General features: G+C 31.5%; 1 protein-coding gene across 6 annotated transcripts in view; it reads right to left on the reverse strand.

Moving 5' to 3' along the window:
- LOC111635727 (baculoviral IAP repeat-containing protein 7-like) overlaps positions 1-13,155 on the reverse strand; it is a 62,713-nt gene that overhangs the window by 30,436 nt on the left and 19,122 nt on the right. The window contains exon 1 of one of the 6 annotated variants that reach the window (XR_002758428.1): positions 6,736-6,891. The exons of 3 other annotated variants lie outside the window; for them this stretch is intronic. The gene's annotated coding sequence lies outside the window, so the exon portion shown is untranslated. Of the gene's footprint in view, positions 1-6,723; positions 6,892-13,155 lie in introns of those variants that run through there. 2 more of the 6 variants (XM_023380788.1, XM_023380789.1) reach the window with 2 other exon arrangements.

The raw sequence follows: 13,155 nt of genomic DNA on the forward strand, positions 1-13,155 counted from the left end.
TCACCCTTTCTCAAGTTTACAGTAACATTAACAAGAGAGCTCTGAACAACCTGACTGGGACAAAAGGTTAGACCATCAACTACATAGTTCCTCATCATGCTTGAGAGAAAACTATCTAGTAATTAAATAATAAATTTAAATTTTCACACTTACAATATTTAAATTGATACCAAAAGTCCTGAGAATGTTTCGAATTATACAAATTTATGAAATATATATCACAGATATTGTTTATAGTTAGCTTCAAATACAAAGTTATTACCAAGTTAGCTACAAATAACATTATAATTTGAATCTGAAAAATCTAAATCTATCTAGAATATAAATAACTATACACATATTGGAAAAATCTCAACTTATGAACTGATCTATTATTTCAAAATAGAATATCTAAAATAAAACTAGCAAAATAGATAAGACAATTTACTAAACTATCAACTTGAAAACCAATAAAGTTTCTTCAATAAGTTTCATAGCTAACAACTTATGTAGTCATATTTTTCAATTTTTGATGAAAATATAAAAATGCATGTTTACAAACAGATTTGTTGGCAGAGGTTTTAAAACCAGTATGACTTGGCATAATTCTGCTATGCAGATTTCAGAAATATTATCCAATTTTTCTATCATATTAATATTTTCTTCTATTAATAAAATTAAAAAATGTCTATAATACTGTACAATAGCATATATTTATTTCCAGATATTTAAACATTTAAGAAAAATAAATAAAAAATATATATTAAAAATACAAAATTTCAAGAAAGTTCATTTAGTCTTGATGATCTTTCTTGAAAAATAGTGTGACCTCTTTGGCTTTGAAATAGCTTGATGGATTTTCTCTTACGTATTCCTTTTGTTTCTTCTTTTTAATATACCAATAAANCAAACATGAGCTGTAATTTGGAAGATGAATCACAACTGAATGGTCCTACTGGAAAGGTTGAAACAGAAATTAGGGACTATTTCTGTTTCATTTAATGCTCCATTCCAAACAAAAGTGGTCTTTATGGGAGTCAACTAAAAAAAAATGCTATGCAAGTTAAAATAACTACTTATCTCCTGTTTAATTATGGAACAACAGTTTTAATGTGTTTCATGTATATTTAACAAAAAACAAATACAGTGGAACCCCGGTTAACGAACGTCCTGGTTAATGACAAAATCGGTTAACGAACTTTTATATTGCAAAAATTTTGTCTCGGATAACGAACGTAACGGCATTTTGTGTCAAATTTTAGTTGGTGTTAGGCATGTGCGAGTTAACAATTGCTTTTCCGAGTGTTTGTGCTATACTTCTTTTTTCAGTTTTGTGATTTATATTTTTAATCAATAATCCAAGAAAGAAAAGTCATAGTGGCAATAGAAAACGACATGCGCTATCGCATTTGAGAAAAATTTTGATTAAAAGAGTAAGACAATCAACTTTATATCAATTTCTTGTTTCTTACGGAAAGAGTTCGTTTGTTATTTAAGTTATGGCAACGCAACACTTGGGCAATCTGACTAGGGGGAATGCCTTCTGGGAGGTGTTTTAAGAGAAACTGGCCCCTATTTAGGCGTTACAGACGTGGAGAAATCCCAGAAAACTCCACGTGGCCAGCCCGTCTGAGCGAGGTGCGAACCCACAAACGAACTCCCCGTGTTCAAGGTACAAACACCGCTTAGCCACTGGTGGGTTTTTCTTTACCGAAAGAGACTTCGACTCGAGGAATCTTCCGATGAAGTGCTACCCGTTATTTTTTTGGAGGAGATTCCCCTTCTAAGCATTAAGGTTCGTATATCTCCACTTTTCTGCCACCAACCACAACAAACGAAGGTATGTTCAGTGCTATTTTATTAAACAAAGTTTACATGTTTGTTGCTGTAATGATAGCTACTACATTTACCTACATTTTCATCAAAGAAAATTACTGTATATTAAAAATAAAATGACAAAAATTTCGGAGACTAGAACAGATTAATTGCATTTGCATTAATTTCTATGGGAAAAATTGCTTTGGTTAACGAACAATTCAGTTAACGAACGGAGTCGCGGAATGGATTAAGTTCGTTAACCGGGGTTCCACTGTACAATTTTTTTAGAAAAATAAACATGCAGTGACAATAAGTTACATATAGATCTACTGGATACATATGTTAGCATGTCATTACACATAAAGTAGTGAGGTATACAATATTTCATTATTAAGTATACAAAATTGAAACAGGACTTTCTGGATACTTTATACAGTTATGAATATAACATGGAAACAAAAAGCAATATTTACTAAATAAGTATACAAAATATTTTACTATTTAAACTTGTGTTAGGTGCAGTTCCACCTCATCCAAATGCATGAGGTAATTCAACTGGGTAATTCAAATTTTAATTTAAAAATTTATGAAATCTATAATTAAAAAAAAAAAAAACAAATGAAAGATTGACTTTATTCTTGAATCATTTAATTTCTTTTAGAATTAACTGATTCAAGAATAAAGTAGGAATTTAGGATTTAGTTCATTTCTGGATTATAAATCTCCCAAAGAAGTTCGATAAGACCGAAACTATCGAGAAAAGCTTTTACTATACAATAAGGGTAGTCATACAATAAAGGTTATTAATAGTGCAGTTAACCATAGTAATAAAAATCAGCTTTACTTGTAAAATTAATTTTACAATTTCACTTTGATTTAAACTAGAAGATAAAGTTGCTAAAGTAAATACACAAACTAGAATTTACAAAAAGCACACAATATGCAAAAATATTTTATTGTAGTTTAAAATGATTTATAAAATATAAAACAAAAAGAATGACAATTTCCTAGTTACTTATTTGAAAAAATTTAAATCACATCTAGCAAAGGATTACTTTTTTTAATGACTTAAATAGACCAAACTTTAAACAACACATTTTTTCTTCTTTATAAACCTCAAAAGAATTATATTTATAACATTTCCAGACTAAGTGCATAATCAAACTTATTGGTTTTGCAATATGCAAAAGTGAAATAATTTTAAAACATTCTACAAATTTATCCTAGTTACATTAACCAAATTTGGATAAAGTTTTAAACACAAAATTCAAAATTGAATTTTAAAATATGATTATTATATTAATAACATATTGAAAGTTAATATTTGTTAAAAGAATAATCAAATTGATTTAATGTTTTCCAACTACAGGTTTGAAAATTAGTTTGATTTAAGCATTTTAATAAATCATACCAAATAATAATTTTGTCAGCAATATCTTACAAAATCAATAAACTAAAAAGGTGAAAAATAAAACAAATTTACAAATAAACAAGAACAAAATTATTATAAAAGTTGCTTCTAGCCCTTAGTATAATTATATTAATTAAATCATCAACAATCCTGAAGCAGATAATTGGCAAGTGCGAAATCTGACAGAAGGCGCTGTTTTTGAGCCAAGATGGCTGCCGAAACAGGTAAGGAACTGACCATGTGTTTGTTTAGTGCCTGAATCAAAGTGACAATGTTTAATAAATACAAAAATGACTATATAAGTATGGAAATGAAAAAAAACCCAAAATGTATTTTGGTTTCTTTTAGTTGGTATTAACTAAAAGGTATATTAAAATTATACAAGGTAAAGGTAAACTTTATATTGTATAGCTTTAGGCATAGTTTTAAGTTTATCTTGTACAATTTTAACCCATTGGTAAACGTGTCCGCGACAAATTGCCGCAAAATATAGATAAAGTCTTTTGTTTGACGACGTACTTAATTATTGCAGAAGTACGTCATAGTATTGTCTCTTCATATTACAAGATACAACATGTTTATGAAATTGGGTCAGTTATACTAACCATTTAGTTGTTACTGGACTTTGAATGAAGTCTTACCTCATTTGTGTTGTAACTGCCGCTACACGCCCTGCCATGTAACTAAAATATCAGTATACTTTTATACACACACAAATCTTNAATATGGAAGTGGCAGAATGGCAGATGATACACCACCACCTAAAAGACAACGGCAAATAATGTTCAGATAAAATAATACTACATATTAATAATTACTTTCTAAAATATAATTATTCATATTTATAGCATTAACTCATTAGAGAAAGCCCAAATTCGGCTAATAGAGGAAGGCATAAAAACAGAGAAAATGAAACAAGATACACAAAGAAAATAACATGAAGCGGAACAACTTAACGTAGAGTTATTACAGTTAAAAAAGTTGAAACTTCTGCAAGAACTAAAATTATCAGAAAATAAATAAATGTATTTATTATAAATATTAAAAAGGCCCTTTTCAGGGCCAACAACTCTAGTTAAGAGTGGTCAAATCTTATTAATAAACAATTACATAATAGAAAAATATCAAACAAAAGACTGGTTACATGACTGGTTCCGCAGTAAGCAGAGCCAGTTTACAGATGTTTTTGGTATTGCAAATGTTATAGTTACATTTACAAAGAGTAATATGCATTATAGCATAAAGTATTACAATGAGAGATTGGTATATATGTTATAAGTTTACAATTAGGAGATAAAGATTAAGTATACATGTGCTGTTTCATATAGAAAAGAATTGTTATATTATGCAAGACAAATTTTCCGCGTGTTGAGAAAAGCACGACAGTGTGTATGAAAGTTATACAATAATTAATGGGTATTATGTAACCAAATATGATAACTACATTGAAAAGATTAAGGCTGTCAGGAACTAAATGTTTACACTCAGAGTTCGAAACATTCATCCTGCATCGTGAACAGTCCTTGCTCTAGCAATTTCTATACTGGAAGATTTCTTCGCAAATTCCTAGAAATTTAAACAGTTAATTCATGTAGCATCATGCTAAAAGTCTGAGTGATGCTTAGAAGAAACCCCTAAACATTCAATTTACATTTAAGTTACAGTTGTAACCTTTCAATTTGAATCCATAGAATATCCTTGTTGCATATGCTCTTGAAAGTAGGTTCATAGAACAATATTTTAGAAGCACAAAAGAGAAGAATTCACCATATAATACTTTATCTCTCTTTAATACACTAAAATTCTTGCAAAGATTCAGTACTGTTACAGACCACTATAAAAACATTCTCCCACTTTTATATACAGTCGACCCCATTATAACACTGTTGATTTTTCCGTTTTATATGAATTCCATTTTGTATGAGTCAGTTAGATTTTACAAATATGTGTGCCGGGCTGTGAGCGGCTCACATATTTGTAAAATCCAAGTGACTCATGCATGGAATTCATATAAAACAAAATAATCAATAGTGTTATAGGGGGGTTGACTGTATATGTGTTTAAATTTTTTTAATAAAGTAAGTCAATATTTGCATGTTTATTAAATAAATATATTAAATTAACACTGTCGTAAGTTTCTATAAATTTTTAAATTTATATTAGTCTATATTTTTGAAAAATATAAGGGAAACAAAGAGCCATTCAAAGTAGCGGCAAGAACCTAGAATTTGTTTTATTTGTGCAATACAAAAAAACAATAGGAAAAAATCAATTTGTCAAGAATGGGTAGAAATGTTTGAAATTAGCATCGGAATATAGTGATTATATGTGCCACGTGTGAAGGTGAACATCAACGAATATAAAGTAACTTTTATTGTCTAAGTATTTTATAACCAATTTGTTAATAAAAATGTCGTGAAATTAATTTTCTGGTATATCCGATTCATATTTTCAAAACAATAATTAATTATTGACTCAAATCAAGTAATATTACATATGCGGTGTAATTGCCGCAACGAGCCCTCTCGCGAGCTCCCGAAAAGCGCGTTCACCAAAGGGTTAACATACCATTACCTTTAGTTAATACCAACCGATAAGGACTATTAGAAAATAATCCAAAACACATTTTGGGTTTTTTTTTTTTTGTTTCCATACTTATGTAGTCATTTTTGTATGTATTAAACATTTTCACTTTGATTCCTGAGTGTTTGTACCCATCATTGCTCTGATAAACCCTCACTATTATCTGCCTCACGATTGTTGATAATTTAATTAATATAAACACGGGCAGTTCACATTTCACATTCCTAACATTACACTAAGATTAACTATGAAAAGTATGCGCACATCCTGATAGACCATATCAATATATTTCATTTCAGAAAATCACTTACCACTTAATTTAAGAATCATTTTGTTTCATGCCAATTGTATGTGTCCTGAGATATGTACTGTACATAGATAAAACATTGATATTTTCTTGAGCTTTTAGTGAAGAAACAAAACCATTTACATTAAACACGAGTATTATGTAAAGTGGTATTTACCAATGTTTCGTTAAGCTTCTATTTCCTGTAATTTACAGAAAATACGACCAAAACCAGAACTTACTTCCTGGTATTTTGCAACGATTCTCCATACTTACCATATTTTATTATAATTATGGATAAATCAATGACGTCATTCTCACGTAATTCCCAAAAAGTAATTCAGTATCAACGTCGATTACAGTTTCGCAATATGTTTTACGACGTAAGAAAATTTGAAAAATGGCGTCACGCGTAATGACGCCATATTGGAACGATTATTTAATATCCAACTTCGTCATATTTAGAACGGACAGAACAGATTAAAATCACGAAAAAGATGGAAAATTTCAAATCTTTTCTTAGAATAAATGGCACAATTCAAGGAATAAATGTTTAAAAAATTGAATAAAACAAAAAAAAATCTAACAGCGACATAATGTAATTTTGGACGCCTAAATACTAAAATGGACAACGGATAAAACTTACACGGATACTCACGCTTAAACCGAAGTGTTTTCTTTGATTTAGAATGTCAGAATCGAAACAAGAACCGAAATCAAATGGTAGTAAGTCGACATAATGAGGTTACACTTCCCTACGTCACTTCCTTCTAGTTGTTCGCTTCTTTTTTGACGTGTACGGTTGACGTTGCCAGATTACAAACGGAAGACGTTTATTTCTTTTCGTAGATATATCGGAGTTATTAACTTTAAATTTAAAAAAAATCTTCTCTATAACATTGAAATTATTATTATTATTATTTTATTTCTGTTCTAGGGATTTAAATTTGAAATACTTTTTATATATTTATGGACATTTCGGAACGTAGATTGACTTTTAGGCACGGCTCAATACATGGCCGGCCTATATTTTGCATAATATAAGTAGGCCGGTTAATTATGAAACCAGCCTATATTTGTGGATTGGTGTATAAATCGCCGATATCAAAATCTTCCCTTGGTGGCCTAAGTATGAAAACGCTTGTTTATTTTGTGCGAGAGATGTCAATGGCAAAATGTTAGTAGGAAGGAACGTAACGGCCTCTACCAATTCCTATGACAATAATTTTAAAAAATGATATTGGAGAAAACCCAATGTTGACGTTGGTGCAACTTGATAAACATTGATATTGGCACTTCTTGTAGCAAGCTACAGATATAGACGGCCGGATGGTCGAGCGGTTAAGCCGTCAGTTTGCCGCTCTGAGGTACAGGGAAAGAATCTAGGCTGGTCGAGAAACTGGAAATTTTCAGTCCAGTCTCTCACCACCCCGGCCGTCTCTTTGAGGATCTGGCTAAATCCACGATGGATTTGATTAAAAGGCTTTTTTTACTGTCCACAAGGCGAAAATAATAAAAATGGCTACAGGTATACATACCTGCCGACTGTTCTGTGAGTACTTAGAGGATATTTTTAGAATCCCTCATAACCAGTCCGTCAGATCCTGCCAAAATGTTCATGAAATTTCTATGGATCGGACTAGAACTAGAAGATAGAAACCAGAATTGCAGGCACACATCTTAACCGCTTTCAGCTGTCCGTTTGATGGCATACGATAACGCAATACGTGGCTGATCTACCAAGGGAGTGTCTCTCAATAGGACTTTCTCTGGGAAACAGATCCTTATTTACGTGTTAGACACGCGAAGAAAACTCGATGTCCAGCCCGTCGTTGAAGCGCGAATCCTCGAACAACTACCATTTTAGTAGTTTTATATCCTCGGCCACTTGCGAATTACTCGGTTGTCCGGCCTTCCTAAAGTCGGTCTGTATGGATATTTTATCCAGATTCTCAAATTATCCTTGAAAAAGTATAAATCCAAATCCGATTCTAATCCGGATCTTTCTCTGAAGGTCGACAATTTCAAAACGTAAATCCAAATGAAGTCTTTTGAAATACTAGTAATTACACAATTCTAATTTTAATTTTCGTATAATCAAATTGATGTTTTATAAAGCGAATTGTTACTTGTTTAGTAGTTAGGTGTTTAAAATTTATATTAAACTGGGTTATTGAAATGACAAGAAAATTTTTATCTATTTTATTAATAAATATTGTAAAGCAGGAAACGTAAAAAAGTACGTTATTGGTCTAAAAATATATGAAAATAGTAAAAACTAAAGCAAAATGGTAGCATTTGTTTTATGCCGGAGTAAATCGAATCGGCTTAAATGAGATTTAAATTAATTATGATGTTTTTTAACGGGATGCATTTAAGATTTACTTATATTAAACAAACGTTACTACATGAATTTTATTCGCATTTATTTTATAATAAATTATAAACACATTTGAATGCAATTACTGGACTGGATATGTCGTACATTTATGTACATTTTCCCCCCCTGCAGTTTCCATTGTCTTTTTAATTTTAGCACCAATCTTCATTATTGCTTTACGGTGGAAGGATCATTTTTAAATTCCCGTAGGCAATGAAACGTAATTGCTCATTTCCAATTTTTTAATCACGTTCTTTTTTTAACATAGTAGAGCGTCAACTATCCGAAATAATCGAGATTGGATACTTTCGGATAACCGATCACACTCTGTGGGAAAGAATAAAAATATAAATATCTTAAATAAAGTAAAAACATTCATTTTAATTCTAGTATAAAGTGAAAACACAGATTAAAATATAAAAATTCATAGGTAGGTAGTCAAAAAGCACTTAAAATTGTAGCCATTATATTTGAATGATCCACCGATGTGGCCATTTTCGTGATATCGAAGTCCTCAATCGTACGCTTTTTGCGGCTATTCTAGCGGCGGATAATTGTTTTCAAATGCTTTGGAGCTTAAAAGCAGGTTTGCGGGCCGGATCATAAGTAAATTAACGTGTGTCGGGGACTTTTCTATTTTTTTATTTGTGGTTTTAGGCCTTTCACCGCTCAGAGAGCGCAAAAAGGACAAATGTGCGCATTGACGAATGCATCTGTCCTAAGGCAAGTCTACCCGTTCAAAGAATTAATCATTATTAGTAGCGAGAAAAGTAAAATTCTTACCCCTTGATGCCTCCTACTCCTATGTGATTACCTGCCCTTACCATACAGGCCTACACCATACTTAAAAGTATTTATTTTATTAGTTAAAATTATATGTTAACGTTGTCAACTTATAATTTTAAATAATAAAATAGTCGAGTTAACTTTGGCACAAAGTTAGGACAAAAACTTATATACTTTACATAATGTAATAAAACTTAAATTATCATCAGAGAGTATAGATTGATGTCCTAATAATGTTTTTACATTCACATGAAATGAGTGAATGGTTTTTAATGTTTTTCACCATCAAACCGCAAAAAGAATATTTACCATTTTTCATAATGTTTAATCTTTTACCATCTAAGAACTTAGCATATTTACTTAAACGAAGTTGAAGTCTCCAGAGTTTTAATCTTATATTTTAAAATTTAGACAACTTTTAGACGGGTAATTTTATACAAGTTTCAATAATAATACTCCTATTACAAGTACAAGGTATAGATCATCAGTAGAAAGAAGTATACAACTAGTAATTAATCATATTTTTAATTTATTTGACTTAATATGCTCTCCACCTCAAATTAGTAGTGGCTTGTCCCTGTACATCATACTTTTCCATTAACAATAGAGTCGTGTTGGTTATCTATCTAACACTATTCAGAGGAAATTTTTGAATTGAAATAACGTGATTTTTTGTGAAAACTAGAATTTCGTATATACAGGTAACCCCGTATAACACGGCATTTCTATAGCACGGATTCACTTTAACACGGTTCGAGAATTGGGAGCATCCCCCGTGTAGCACGGTGTTTTTATAGCACGGGTTCACTCTAACACGGTTCGGAAATTGGGTAAAACCCTCGTACAACATAAAATGTAATGAAGGGTGCGTTCTTCTATACCTCCGCGCGAGCATTCTAATTGTTTTCGTGGCTACTTTGAATGTTCTTTCAATAAATAATCCATTTAGTGGTTAAATTATACAATTGGCACCCTTCTTTTGCCTCTAAAAGCTCATTTTAGAATTATAGATTCCTCCACACGATACTATCGATAGTGCGGGCACCGCCATTTTTCTTTCACCGTCGCTCCTAAATGCCTACAAACCGCAGCGCACTCCCGTTGCAGAGCGACCGCTATTAACGAACGCACCCACAAACTGTTACCAGTTGATGATGCTCGTGCTGAGATCATATAAAATGAATAATCCTCCGTAAAATATTTACTTAATTAAATAATAAATATTTTACCTATGAAAAAAAATGAATAATAAATCCGATTTAAATAAGGATTTAACAACATGTTTTTTAATTTGTGGAACCTAACCCCCCTTTTCGCACTAGTTCTTTGTTCCGTATAACATGGATTCGCATAACACGGCAATTTTTTGGAACGTAACTCCCGTGTTATACGGGAATTACCTGTAGTTAATCGGGACCTCCTATCCTTAAGATTTCCATATCTGGTCTCGTCTTTCTTATTTAATTCCGTTTAAGATTAAGGAAAGACAGACAAACGGACGGACGGACATTTATAGGTCTAGGATTTTTTTCAAATTCAGCCCAACTAACAATTAGTTACTAGTTCTACACTTCTTTCACGTGGACTTATTCACTAACTCTATCTGGGATTACTGTAGTATTATAATTAATAGTAGTAATAATAATAATAATAATATAATAATTTAATTAAAATTGTACTTACTAATGCTTAATATATATTTTACTTAATTAATTAAGTAAGCGTAGAACTTATTTTCAACAAATTTATTCCAATATACTGTACTTAGATTACAAATATTTTAATGTTTTAATACAATATTGTAATAAATTAGAATAGTCTAATAAATGTCGACTTAACTTCTACAAATATCAGATATATATATATATTTTTATGAATTATAAATCATTGATTAAAAATTTAATCTTATCAAACTAATGTAATCATTTCTGCGAAAAAGTTGGGCTGTTTAATTTGAGCAATAGTGAGAAAGATTATAACATTACTCAATAAGTTAGACAGATGAAAGAAAGATAAGACCAGATACGAAAACCTTAGGGGCAGAAGACCCTGATTAAATTAACTATAAACAGACTTCTAATGCAAACAAGAAGTATGTTATTTGAATTCAAAAAAATTTTCCCGAAAGGTGTTAGATAACCGCCATGACTCTGTTATTAAAGGAAAAGTATGATGTACAGGGCAAGCCGCTACTAGTTTGAGACGGAGAACATATATTTTAAGTTAAATAAATTTTAAAATACGATTAAAAACTATAACTATGGAACTCAGGAGAGAATACAGGTTGGTATAATATATTTATCTGTATGTTTTTTTTTAATTAATTTTTCTAAATAAGAAGTAAACGAAGTGTAGATATATTTGGTCATGTAGTTTAATAAGTATGTGTTATGTTTTCTATATTTGACAGTAATTGGTCTAATACTATATAAATAAAAGATAATTGTAGGAAATTTATCAAACAAATAATTTAATGAAGAAAAATAATTACAGATTTACTAACGTTTCATGGGTTAATGAAACATTTGAAATTTTAGGTTATTTAGAAACGTAACCCACAAAAAAGCCATGTTATTCCATAGTTATCGATAATGTAATAATTAGTAAATGAACTGTCGAAATTGATCTTATTACAGCTTCATGTTTCTTCCTGTTCTAGATACTAAAAAGTGACGAAAACATAACCTAATAAAGCTAATTGATACGAATGAATCATAGAAATAACATATCAACAGAAAAATACATAAATTCTAAAGGTTATTAAGATAAAACATGTACACAGACGTCTGTTTAATTAAAAAACCAAGATAAACGACCGGATTGTCGAGATGGATAAGACGTCACGTCACTACCTCACTGGGAGATTCAAGATCAAGCAACTGTCCCGGAATTTTTCATGTTCGGTCTGTCCTGGATATGTTGAAACCCATTCGCCCTATTCTGGGCCTGCCGAATCCACGATAAATATGGAAAAAGATCTTTTTAGTGGCCATAGGTCAGAAAAAGACAAAAATGAAAAAGAAAGCAAATCAAGATAGTTCATATCCGTAGTATACGTCATTTCTTTAGACATTAGAGAGGTTGCGGCCGACGTTTTCAACGCGAAAACGTGTACGTCGGACGTTTAGCGCCGCTTTTCTAAAGGCCTAGAAGTTTGGCAATGGTGTTTGGAACGTCGAGCATGATTCCACTGACTATCCAAACACCATTGTCAAACTGCTTGGCTTATAGGAATGCTGTGCCGAACGTCCGACGTACACGTTTTCGCGTTTAAAACGTCGGCCGCAACCTCTCTATTATTATGCTTCCATACGTCCGGGTTAGGGTAGACGGTTCGTGATTTGCATGTAGACATGATTATATACTGTACTTTCGGTATTTGATCAGAGCTATGTTATTTGATGGAGACTGTGCACATTCTTTTCTTCAGTAAAAGAGAATAAAACATTCAGTAGACTCTATGTGCTACAGTCATGTTCCAACGAGTAGAATAGTCATATTGGGCGAAGAATAGAGAATTCCAACTTTTAGGCTATTACCACTGGTTTAGTAGAAAACATAATCAGAGAAACTGGTAAGAATATTAACATTAGTAAAAAAAAGAAAATTGTCGACAATCGATGTATGCCATACATATTCTTATTTTGTGATAATGCTATAAACCCAGGGTGGCCAAGCTCCTTGATAGTCAAAATTTGAAATTTTTTCGCGAGCCGCAATTAAATACGTATTAAAAAGGTATGCAAAAATTCCAGATTACGAATTATATCCGTAGCAAGAGTGATACAAATTGTTCCTCCAGAGCACAATGTCAACTGTCCGTTGCAATGACAGTTTACAAATTCAAAATCGGTCTGGAGTCGGTCGATAACGGACGATTACGCCACTGTTTATGTTCGTTCGCGCAGTTTT

The sequence above is a fragment of the Centruroides sculpturatus genome, unplaced genomic scaffold (assembly GCF_000671375.1).
Source record: "Centruroides sculpturatus isolate CEXI.00-Female unplaced genomic scaffold, Cexi_2.0 scaffold879, whole genome shotgun sequence".
NCBI lineage: Eukaryota > Metazoa > Arthropoda > Arachnida > Scorpiones > Buthidae > Centruroides > Centruroides sculpturatus.